General features: G+C 45.2%; 1 long non-coding RNA gene across 1 annotated transcript; it reads right to left on the bottom strand.

The window, feature by feature from the left end:
* Window positions 1–1,384: 1,384 nt before the first annotated feature.
* LOC140848709 (uncharacterized) lies at window positions 1,385–5,053 on the bottom strand. The gene is made up of 3 exons (XR_012129817.1): window positions 4,962–5,053; window positions 3,065–3,157; window positions 1,385–1,648 (listed from the first exon to the last, which is right to left on the bottom strand). It is a non-coding gene; the product is annotated as an uncharacterized lncRNA (long non-coding RNA).
* Window positions 5,054–10,395: the final 5,342 nt, after the last annotated feature.

Here is a 10,395-nt window from a genome sequence, read left to right as displayed (position 1 = left end):
CCAGGGGGGATTGTCTCGTCCCTCTCAAAGGAAAAGGAGAGGAAAAAGAGAACAGAGGAGTCGTGATGTTCTCTAGAGAGGCTCAGCTCTTTATCCCATAGTTGGTAAAACACATAATAAGAAACAATCTTGTTCTTTGTTGCCTGGACAAACTTGGCTCACAAAGCCATTGCTTCCCTCCATTTGAAGCCACCTGGGAAACTGTGCAACTAAGTTCCACTGTCTGTCTCAGTGGAATGAGAAGCAAATGTGGAAGTGGAGATAAGAGAAACAAGAAACTAGGCAGGCTGATGTATAGTCCTTTTTGGAAGAAGGGAGGTCAGCTAGGACTGGCTCCACTTCTTTGGCCCAGCTTCACTCCCCAGGCCCAGGGACCATGTGCTCCTTTTGGAAGACCATTGAATTTCCCCAGTCTGAGCACAAACCCCCGACTATGATGGGAAACATGAATGAGGGTCTTACTCTTTGTATCTCAACAAAGAACCCAAAGGCACAATTTCCCCAGGATCCAGAGGCTAGACTCACTCACCTGCCCATTTGGACAGGCCCCAACCACAATAGCTTTCTTACTGGGACTGAGCTGGAACCACCCCTTCCCAACCCCAGAGAAGTCAGTAGAGCTCAGTATCTAGCCCTCCTTCCAGGCAATTCTAGAAGCTTAAAAGACATCTGTAGGGCCAGCATACCACATTCGAGGCTAACTTTTACATAGTCCCTGGTACAGCGGCAATGGGAGTGCAAGGGGATCATTGTAAAAGTCCTGGGACTCTGAACACTGTTGTTGCCAAAGATCATTCCTGTCCTTTCAAGAAGCTGTGCCCTGGAGTGTGCTTCATGGCGGGGGACACTGGGCACAGACACGCTTCTGGCCAAATGATATATTACCTCTTATGAACTAACCAAGGCCCCTTTAGTTTTTGTTATTGGTTTTGTTGAAAAATAATTTCTACAAATGTATTTTGTAACAATATCAGTTGCAGTTGGAAAGCACAAGATTCTAACTTGCTTCATTGGCTTTTTTACCCATCCTCAAGGGCTACCAGGGGACAGGAAAAGTAATATGAAAAGTTTACAGTAACACATGTAACATAAAGTGGGTGATGGGCTCTCCAGATTGGCCACCAGGCTGTTTCTAGCCTGTAGTAAGGAGGGCTCTTGTGCTACTTGGAGGTAGTAGGGTTGATTATTAGACAAGTGGATGGTGTTGGGAAGACAGAATGAAGGGGAGGTGGTGAAGATAGAGGACCCCCAAATAGCCCTTGAACGGCTCTAGGCCAGTCATCATTTTCTAGAAAAGGGGCAATTTATGCTGCCAAAGGTACTAACATAAAAGGGGGGAAAAAAGCCATTCTGGAACACTACATTCAGTTAAAAAGCAGCTTAATTTAGTCCTTTAAGGTTATACATAGCTCTACATTTCTGACTCTCAGTTCTGTGCATTTTATATGTGCTGTTGACACTTCTCCACCATCCACTCAAGTTGTCCAAGGCTCCAGATAGAGAGCCATACAACACATGACAGAGGACATGTACTCTCCCCTCTTATTCGTCAAGAGCACGTGAACTTCAGCTGCAGGCTGGCTCTTGCCTGGGGGGATTCCCACTCCATTTGGTGTAAGCCCTGTAGTCAGTGTGACTCCAGATAACCCTGATGTGGAATAGAAAACAAGAAATGAAAATGATACAAAAGCCCCTATCATCTTAGATAATTCTGAGTGATTGAATATTTCCTCCTTTCTGAGAGCACACATGTGCACTCACACGGCCACGCACATAGTCTCTCACCCTGTATCTCTTACTGTATTTATAAATTTCTGACTCTCCATCTGCATAACAGTGATAAAAAGTCTGGCTCAGTGTCACCTGAGATGTGTTGTATGGGTTAAATAATGTCATGTACACCCTCCAGAAAATGAAATGTATAAATGGAAGGTGTCCCCACTGATACCCATAATTTCATCAGTTGTTATCTCATTACTTTGCATCTCCCCCTACATGTTCAGAAAACAAAAGAGGGCTGAGCTTTAGAGTCAGGCTCTCAGCGATCCCTGTGTCGACAAGACCAAAGCTGAAGGAACACAGTGGGGTGCGGGCGGGCTTTTCCTGGAAAGCTGACTGAGCAGTTCTCCAAATGTTTGCAAGTACAAGGCAGGATCCCATCGAGCCTTCAAACCTTGAGCCAAGCCTCAGCATTAACAAAGCCAAAAATGTCATTTCTTTGACTGTGGGAGTGCTGTAATCACCCTTTAAATGGCCATTCAGTTTGAAGTTCAATAAGCACTTTGATTGAGAAACACTTTTACTAAGGGGTGAAAAGTCCTTGGCTTTAAATGGCACATGAAGAGCAGTGCCCATGTCACAGTCTGGGCACCACATTCTCCCCTGCAAAGGTGACCCCCACGTGGAACATCTTAGTACAGAACTAATGCTTGATCTGGGGCAGGAGTGTGTGTGTGTGCATGTATGCACGTGCATATATGTGCATATGTGCAGATGTGTTGGGAGGAAAGGGGCAAAGTTGTGGGAGGAGTTTTTACGCCCTCTTCTCTGCAATGTTTCCTGTGATTTCAGTCGCAGCAGTGTACACTTAAACCCACATGCAAAAGAGCCCAAATGGCAGCCCCTTAGGCAATGGCGGCAGCTTGCGGTGGTTCTCCTGTCCCGCAGTGGGAAGGAAGTCCTGTGGGCTCTCAAGCAGTCACAGGTTTGGGCTGCTTACTGAGCTCTAAGTGGAAGTATTCCTCTCTGCCAAGTGTGTGATAGTCCTGGGTGTGTGTTGGGGGGAGGTGTGTGTGTACCTAAAGTGGAAGAATTTTGTGGGAAGGCTGCCTCACAAGACAAAGCCAAAAAGACAGACTAGGCAGAAAGAGGCTGAGGTATCACCATTACCAAGAAACAAACTTCCATGAGCTGGTGAGACATCGATCCAACAGAATGAGACCGGCTTTCTCCTAAGCTTTCTCCTAACCACGGCAAGGCTGAGTATAACACAATCTGGGTATAATTCAGCAAACACCGTTTGGAAACAGAAGACCTGAATTTGAGTCCCAGCTCTGTCACTAACCTGCTATGGACTTGGAGCAAGACCTTTTTGAGGTTATTTCTTCCTGAATAGGTGGGGTAAGACCTCCTCCAAAGCATCTTAAAGTTGAACCTACTGGAGCCAATGAACATGAAAATGTTCTGTAAGTTTAAAGTGCTATAGAAATAAATAACTTATTATTATTGAAGAGATTAACATAGCACAGGGTACCACATGATCTGTCATGGCTCATCTGTGAGATATCAACTAGAGAGGTGAAGCTCATACTAATAACACATATTGTCACAGCTGTAACCAGTTTACTGTTCTCTTCCTACACAAACAGCAAGGAAACAAAATCTTGCCAGAGACAAAAGAAAACAGTCCCTCTGCTTTGTCTGCTTCTTGAAAAGCAACCTATGGCTGGCTAGCCCCTTCTTTATGAGAAAGGGTAGATGAGGCTCCTTGGTTAGTTATATGGAGTACGGTCTGTGTGCAACAGGCCCACACCCTGCCCTCACTGGGCAACCAGCGGTCCTCAGCCCTTTCATTCTAGGCACAAGGCAGATGACATTCATGAGTGTCACATTCACCATGTGCCATTCACAGAGCTCAGACTGCCCCTCGCCAACCCTTTTTCCTGTGTCAGAACAAATGAAAGTAACAACATTGTACATATAACCATGAATCTGCTCTTATTTAAAATATTTGGTACTTCCCATTACTGATAATGATTTACTTGTGACACCTTATAGTCGACTGACACTTGATGCTGTGCCTGGAAGTCAAGACGGAGAGCAAATGCCTTCATCTGTGAATGAGGGCAGGAATTTGTCTTATGCTTCTTAGTATTTCCAATGTCTGGCACATGGTAGAAGCTCAGTGCTGCCTTGAATTGGAGGCTGTAGCCTGAGGAGAAGCCTCCTAGCTCCCACAGATGTGCTCTGGGGCCATTCTGAGCTCAGAGGTGCTGTTCATTCAGAGCCCTTTAGGAGCATTACAGCCACATGGCAGAGGATGAGACATGGACTGTGTGGGAGTTTGACTGCTAGGATGGAACAAGCCAGTACCCTTCATGCTCCATGGTGGTGACAGTTTTAAGTGGAAGAGTTAGTGCCTTTGAAGAGGGCGGCCTCTTGCCAGCAACTGGTGCCTGGGGACTGGGCTTGGTGAAGTCTGGAAGAACTGAACATGCAGGTGCCTCTGCTCAGAGAATAAACAGGAGAAGCCAAAGTAGATCTTTCAGTGCGTAGCAAAGCTGTGCTCTCTGAGCACCATTCCCAAAGATGTTCAAAGCCCGTGCTTTAATCAGGGCACTTTGGGTAGATCTGCAGATTCAGGGGATCCCTAGGTACCATGGCCAAAGCTGGCATGGATTTTCCTTTCTAGGTGGAGAAAGCCTTGCTGGGCAGCAGCCTGAGTCACATGCCCTTGTGTAGGAGCAGTCTGGAGGCTGGCAGACCACAGGAGCTGGCTGGGAACACCAGTGTATGAAGAACCTTCTAGATAATTTATCACAAGTGTGCTAATGGCTCTGGGGGCCAAGAACAAATGGGTCACATAGCATGTTTTTGAGATCACAGATGTGTGAATGAGTTGCTTTGTGAGTTATTTGTCATTTTCTCCCTGCAGCTCAGAAAAAAGCTAGATCTGATGGACTTGGACTGTGAGGCAAAGCCAGGCTTCTGCAGTAAAGCTGCAGGGCTGTTTCACTCTGGGTTGGGGCCAAGCACACTGAGCGTAAGGGACAGGGCCTTGGACTGAAGTCCAGACATTGGCGTTGACAGTCTGGCTGCCACCCATACATGCGGGGCCTTGGCTGCAGCTTAGGGTTGCACTTTGCAGCCAGGCCAGACCCACGAGTCTGTCCCAGTCCTGCGACTTAGTCCCTGTGGAGCTTGAGTCAGTCACTGGCCCCTCTGATGATCAGTTTCCTTACTGTGAAATGGGAAAAGTCAAGACTTCCTCCCTGGTTCTGGTGTAGCTGGTGAGGTGCGGGCAGGCAGGGCTGCCATGGCTCCTGGCCTAGCAAGCACAGCACCTGGTGTCCCTGGAGTTGATGCGATCATTGTCACCCACTGTGATGTTCCTTTTGCCATTGCTGTGTAACAAACACCACAGATGTCATTGCCAAAAACAACCATTTTTTTCTGCTCATGGATTCTATGGGGCAGCAATTCAGAAAGAGTACTGTAAGGATGGCTCATCTCTGTTCCAAAGTGTCGGGACATCAATGTGGAAGGTTCAAAATCTGTGTTATCTTGACGGCTGGGGGCTGGAATCACCTGAGGCTCCTTTGCTCACCTGTTTGGTGCTCAGCCTGGGAGGGACTTGAAGATTAGGACTGCTGACTGGAGGGCTCCACGAGGCCTCTCCACGTGGCTTCCTCCAGCATGGAGGTCTCAGGGGCTGTGGACTTGGAACATGGTGTCTAGCTCCTTCCAGAGTAAGTGTGCTGGGAGAGCCAGGCAGAAGCTGAATTGCCCTTTCTGACCTGGCCTCAGAAGTTGGCTGCATCTGTTGTCACCAGCAGTCTCCATGGCTGGCAGCCTATACCTAAAAGGAGGGCATTTCTGGTCGGGAGGAGTGTGAAAGAACGTGTAGACATGATTTAAAACTTCCAAAGTGACCATAGAAGAGAATAAAGCATACCTAATGCTTACAGTTTAAAGAGTCCATTCACTTAATCCTCACAACGCCTGTGAGATGTGGGCAGGCAAGTAATACCTATGCTGCAGATGTGGAAACAGGTTCAGGGAGGCCAGCTACTTCATTCCCCTGAGCTGCAGGATCAAGAGATTATTCGAGATGCCTTCTCTGGTCCCTTTCAGCTCTGAAATGCTGTGGTTTTCCATTTTTTGCTGAAGGAGGCAGTCATGAAAGGTTGGCTTTAGTGAAGAAGGCAGTTTGAACAGAGGTGTCTTTACTGTTTCAACAATTTCTGTGACTTCCTGGGGCAAACTGAATTGCTTCCACTTGGCCCACACCTGGATTCTGAAGGCAGCTAATTTTAGTTGCCTTGGTTCAGTGCCAAGTATCAAAGGAGAGTTAAAAGAACAATCTTTGCTCAGTTGGAGTACAAATTCCTTCAACTGAGACCAGTTCTGGTGCCTCATCTTCAGATAAGGAAACTCCCATTTATCACATATCTTTAAGCTGAAACATTTCAACCAAAGCAGGAAATGCAAAAAATCAAGATCGCCTTTAAGCAAATGACTCACTGAGCAAGTAAATGTCAACAATGAAGATTTTTATGAGTACACAACTTTTAAATTTGTGTAGGTGCAATTCACTTTATTCAATACTTGTGGTCCTGATTAGGTGAGTGAAAATTAAATATTTTAACAGTAAGTCTATTTTAATTGACTTAGGAATGATACAAGAATGAGGGATTTCCTAGTAAAAGACTCCTGTGAAAATTAGCTTCTTAATTTTAATTTTATAAATTGGGGTTTCTAGAAATTTCTAGAAGAGTGTGGTCAACTTGTATCATATAGTTTCTCAGTCACTGTTAAAGAATATGATTTTAGAAATTTTTGGTCGTCTGTTAAAATGTGTGCTTTGAAGATTTTATTCATCTAGTTTGTTAACTTTTATTTTACTCATGATTTATATTTTTTAAATCTCCTGGGGGAAGGGTGATAAAAAAGGAGAACTTAAATGGCCGCATATTCTCCAGTGGCTTCAGAAGCCACTGTCAGGGATTAATACAAAATTACCACTACCCTCCCACCATTTTTTTGGTTAAAGACACAGTAACATATATTTGAGATGCAAACAATGTCTATAGCTAATACAGATTGTTTTATAATTTTAAACTTAATGATAATTTAAACTTTTTAAGAAGGCTATTCATCTGGGATGGTATGATGATAAGGCTGCACAAGAACCCATTCAAGGGCTACTCAGCACCTTCACTGTGTCCAGCATTGTGCTGGGAGTCATGAGGAGCAATAGAAGCACAAGGTGCCACTCCTACCCCTGCACATGCCCATCTAGCTGGAGGGCCGAGGCACACACACAGGCCACGGTGAACAAGCCAGCTTCTTATACAACATTATCTCCAGCAAAAATATAGTTCCAGGTGTGTGTTGCTGTTGAAGAATAAATAGGTCCATATATGAAGTGCTATTCATTATGTAGCACAGACAATAAGGACAAAAGAAGAATTGTTGAAAGAAGAAATAACATTAATGCCCTGCATTTATGAAGCTTTTAAAACATCTTCGTTCATCATTTTATTTATTTCTGACAGCAGCTTTGGAGGTAGCCTGAGCCAGGACCGTAACTCCTGTTTTATGAATTAGGAAATTGAAGCCCTGGAAGGAGAAATTACTTTATCTCAGGCATCTCATGGGCTTGAACCCAGAGACTGTGACTCCAGATCGGACACTCTTTTCCCTGTAGACACTGACCCCATATGCAGCAGCCCTTTTAAGGGAAAATGTTCCCACAAGGGGACTTGAACTGGGCTTTGAAGGAGAGTCAAGGGATGGCAATCTGAGAAGAGTGGGCATTCAAGGAAGCTGAGGAGCTAGACCAGAGCCAAAGGACAGATACGCAGGATGCAGGAGGTGGTAGGAGACCAGTGTGGCTGCAGTGGGTGGCTCTCAGAAGGGAAGAAAGAAGAGGAAGCTTAAACGGCTAGAGGTGGGCTGATTACAAAAGGCCTGGATCTCTGGGTTGAAAATGGCACAGAACCACTGAAGCGCAGAAGTGATCTGAAGTATTTTTAACAGTATTCTGGTGGACTCAGTCATTTTGGGAATTCATGGATATAAAGAAATAACCTTAAATATGGGAAAACAATTTGCACAAAGATGGTTATCAAAGTTTTACTGGCATCAACATGTCAATAAGAGTGATGTTAGGGTAGAGTAGGCCGTGTTAGGTTCTATTTATTCTCCTGTTTCACAAATTTTCCACATTTAGGGGTAGGGATATGCTTTTAGATACCTGAATACCTGAATGTTTATGAATGAGCATCCTATGGGACCATTATAGCTAGTCCTCAAAGAGATATGTTCCTCACATAATTTATTATGAATGATCAACATTCCCTTGGGGCTGGTTGACCCATGTCTTGCTTTATTTTCTCCACATCCTCTATAAAACTGTTCTGATGAAGGATATAGTCAAGACACACACATACACACACAATCAATTTAGAACACAGCACACTAATATCCAGTGAGTTATTTAACCATTAAAATAACTCCATTCTTTGGAAAAACAAATCTGCTATTTATTATAAGTCAAAAGAGTGTCATCAGGAAATTAGGATCACTAATGGTTGAGAAACACCAGAGGTAAACCAAACAGACCAGAAAAGGCCAGGCAAGTGGGAGAAAGCACGGGAGAATGTACCAGGCTCACTGGCAGGAGCAAAAGTTGGCGCTACTCTCTATTATGGCTCATTCAGCACTGTGGGCAGTGATGGTCAGGGAAGGCCTAGGCATTTTTGAAGTAATAAATGTAATATGGTGGGTAATGGCCCCCAAAGATCTCTGAAACCTGTTAATGCTACCTTATAGGAAAAAGGGTCTTTGTAAATGTGATCAAGTTAAGGATCATGAGATGGAGACATTATCCTCGATTATTTGGGAAGACCCTAAATGCAATCACAGAGGTCCTGTATGAGGCCGGGAGAGATTTGACACAGACAGAAGAGGAGAAGGCAACATGACCACAGGGTTAGGGCTTTTCATTGCATTCAGTGACTGGAGTGCTGCAGCCACCAGCCAAGCAAGGTATGCCTACTGCCATCAGAAGCCGGAAGAGGCAAGGAATGGATTCTCCCTTCTAACTCCAGAGGGAGCACAGCCCTGCCCATGCCTTGATTTCCAACCAGTGAAACTGATTTCAGACTCCCGGCCTCCAGAATGTGAGAGAATACATTTGTGTTTTCTTATGCCATCAAGTGAAATGCAATGAAAACTTGTAACACTGGCAAGACAGATCCCTCTGGGGCAAAGGTGTAGTATGGAAGGAAGGGCAGATGTGGTCAGGCTTAAATTGACGAAGAAGAGCTGGTGGTTGGGGACTGGGGGAGGGTTAGCTGGATTAGAGCTGACTCACTGGTAAGAGTGAAGGCCGAGGCACACTGGAACTGGTGCCTATTGGCTCAGAAGTCATTGCGCACATCTTCTCCCAGGTCCACACTGAGTACCATCATGTTGGCAGCTTGAGATTGTGGCGAGAGAATTTACACCATGGTATTTATAAAACGCTATGAAACGGGGCTTTTCTCCCAGAGACACCATTGTTAAACATTTGCCTCTGGCTGAAGGGAAGAGGAGAAATGAAAGATGAGTTAGGTTTAGAACCCAAGGCTAGAAGACTAGCATTGTCATTTGCTCATCCCACTCCTTGCATAAATATTTATGTGCCATTAATAGAAAAGGAGCACTGGAAAGTGGATCTAATTTTAAAGATACGTGAGATCTGGATTTTCTCCTTGCATTTACTATGTTTATGTTGATATTCTACTCTATGTCACGTACTTGACCAGGCAGAGAGGATACGATAATGCTTTAAGTTGCAGACCCAGCATCATGGAGTTTAGAGTCAAGTGGGGAAAACAGAATTACAGTAGAATTGGGTAAGTGCTAATACAGATACAAGCATGCGGCAAAGACAATGTATGGGAAAAGTAGAGGTGGGGTGGGCAGTTCCTAGAGGAGCTGACCTTTGTAGACTGAAGGGAGAGTAAATATTTGCCAGACATGGAAAATCATGGGGGAAGAGGGAGTATAAATAGCAAGACTTGCAGTTACACAATGTAGAGAGAAGGAAGAGGTTAACCGTGGTGTATGGATGGGAGGTGGAGTTGGGATGGTGATCATGGGAGCTACTTCCTGCCACAGAAGAGCTGCATGCTAGATGAATGAGATCCCTGAGGATGACCAACTCAAGTCCAGCCTGGGCTGGCATTCATAATCAGGCATCCGATCCAAGGAATGGAGTCAGACACAAACCAAGGGCTTCTAGGAGGAAATAGTTCTTGGAGATGTGTGGATGACAGAGTTAGAGATCAAAGAGGTCAAGCCAGGTGGAGGAAAGGACACAGCAGTTAGAATGCAACCCTCTGTGAGAAGAGAGGGAATAAAGAGCTGGTTGGTGGGGAGCAGGTGGGGGAGAACTGGAGTGGAATTTGAAAGACACTGCGGAAGTCCAGGCAAGCAGGCTGGCCTCAGACAGTGGGAGTTCAGCTGGCACCGAGCCCCATGAAGACCGACAGTGACTTCTGTCTACCACTTGATCCCATCACCTAGCTCAGTAACTCACACCGAGTGGTCCATCAATAGATATGTGCTGAAGAAGCACATGAATGAGTTAGGCAGTGAGGATGGCAAGGAGGCTCCTAGGGTTCT

Source organism: Manis javanica, chromosome 4 (assembly GCF_040802235.1).
Source record: "Manis javanica isolate MJ-LG chromosome 4, MJ_LKY, whole genome shotgun sequence".
NCBI classification, from domain to species: domain Eukaryota; kingdom Metazoa; phylum Chordata; class Mammalia; order Pholidota; family Manidae; genus Manis; species Manis javanica.
Note: the sequence above shows the minus strand (reverse complement) of the source record. Positions and strands in the feature narration are given on the sequence as shown.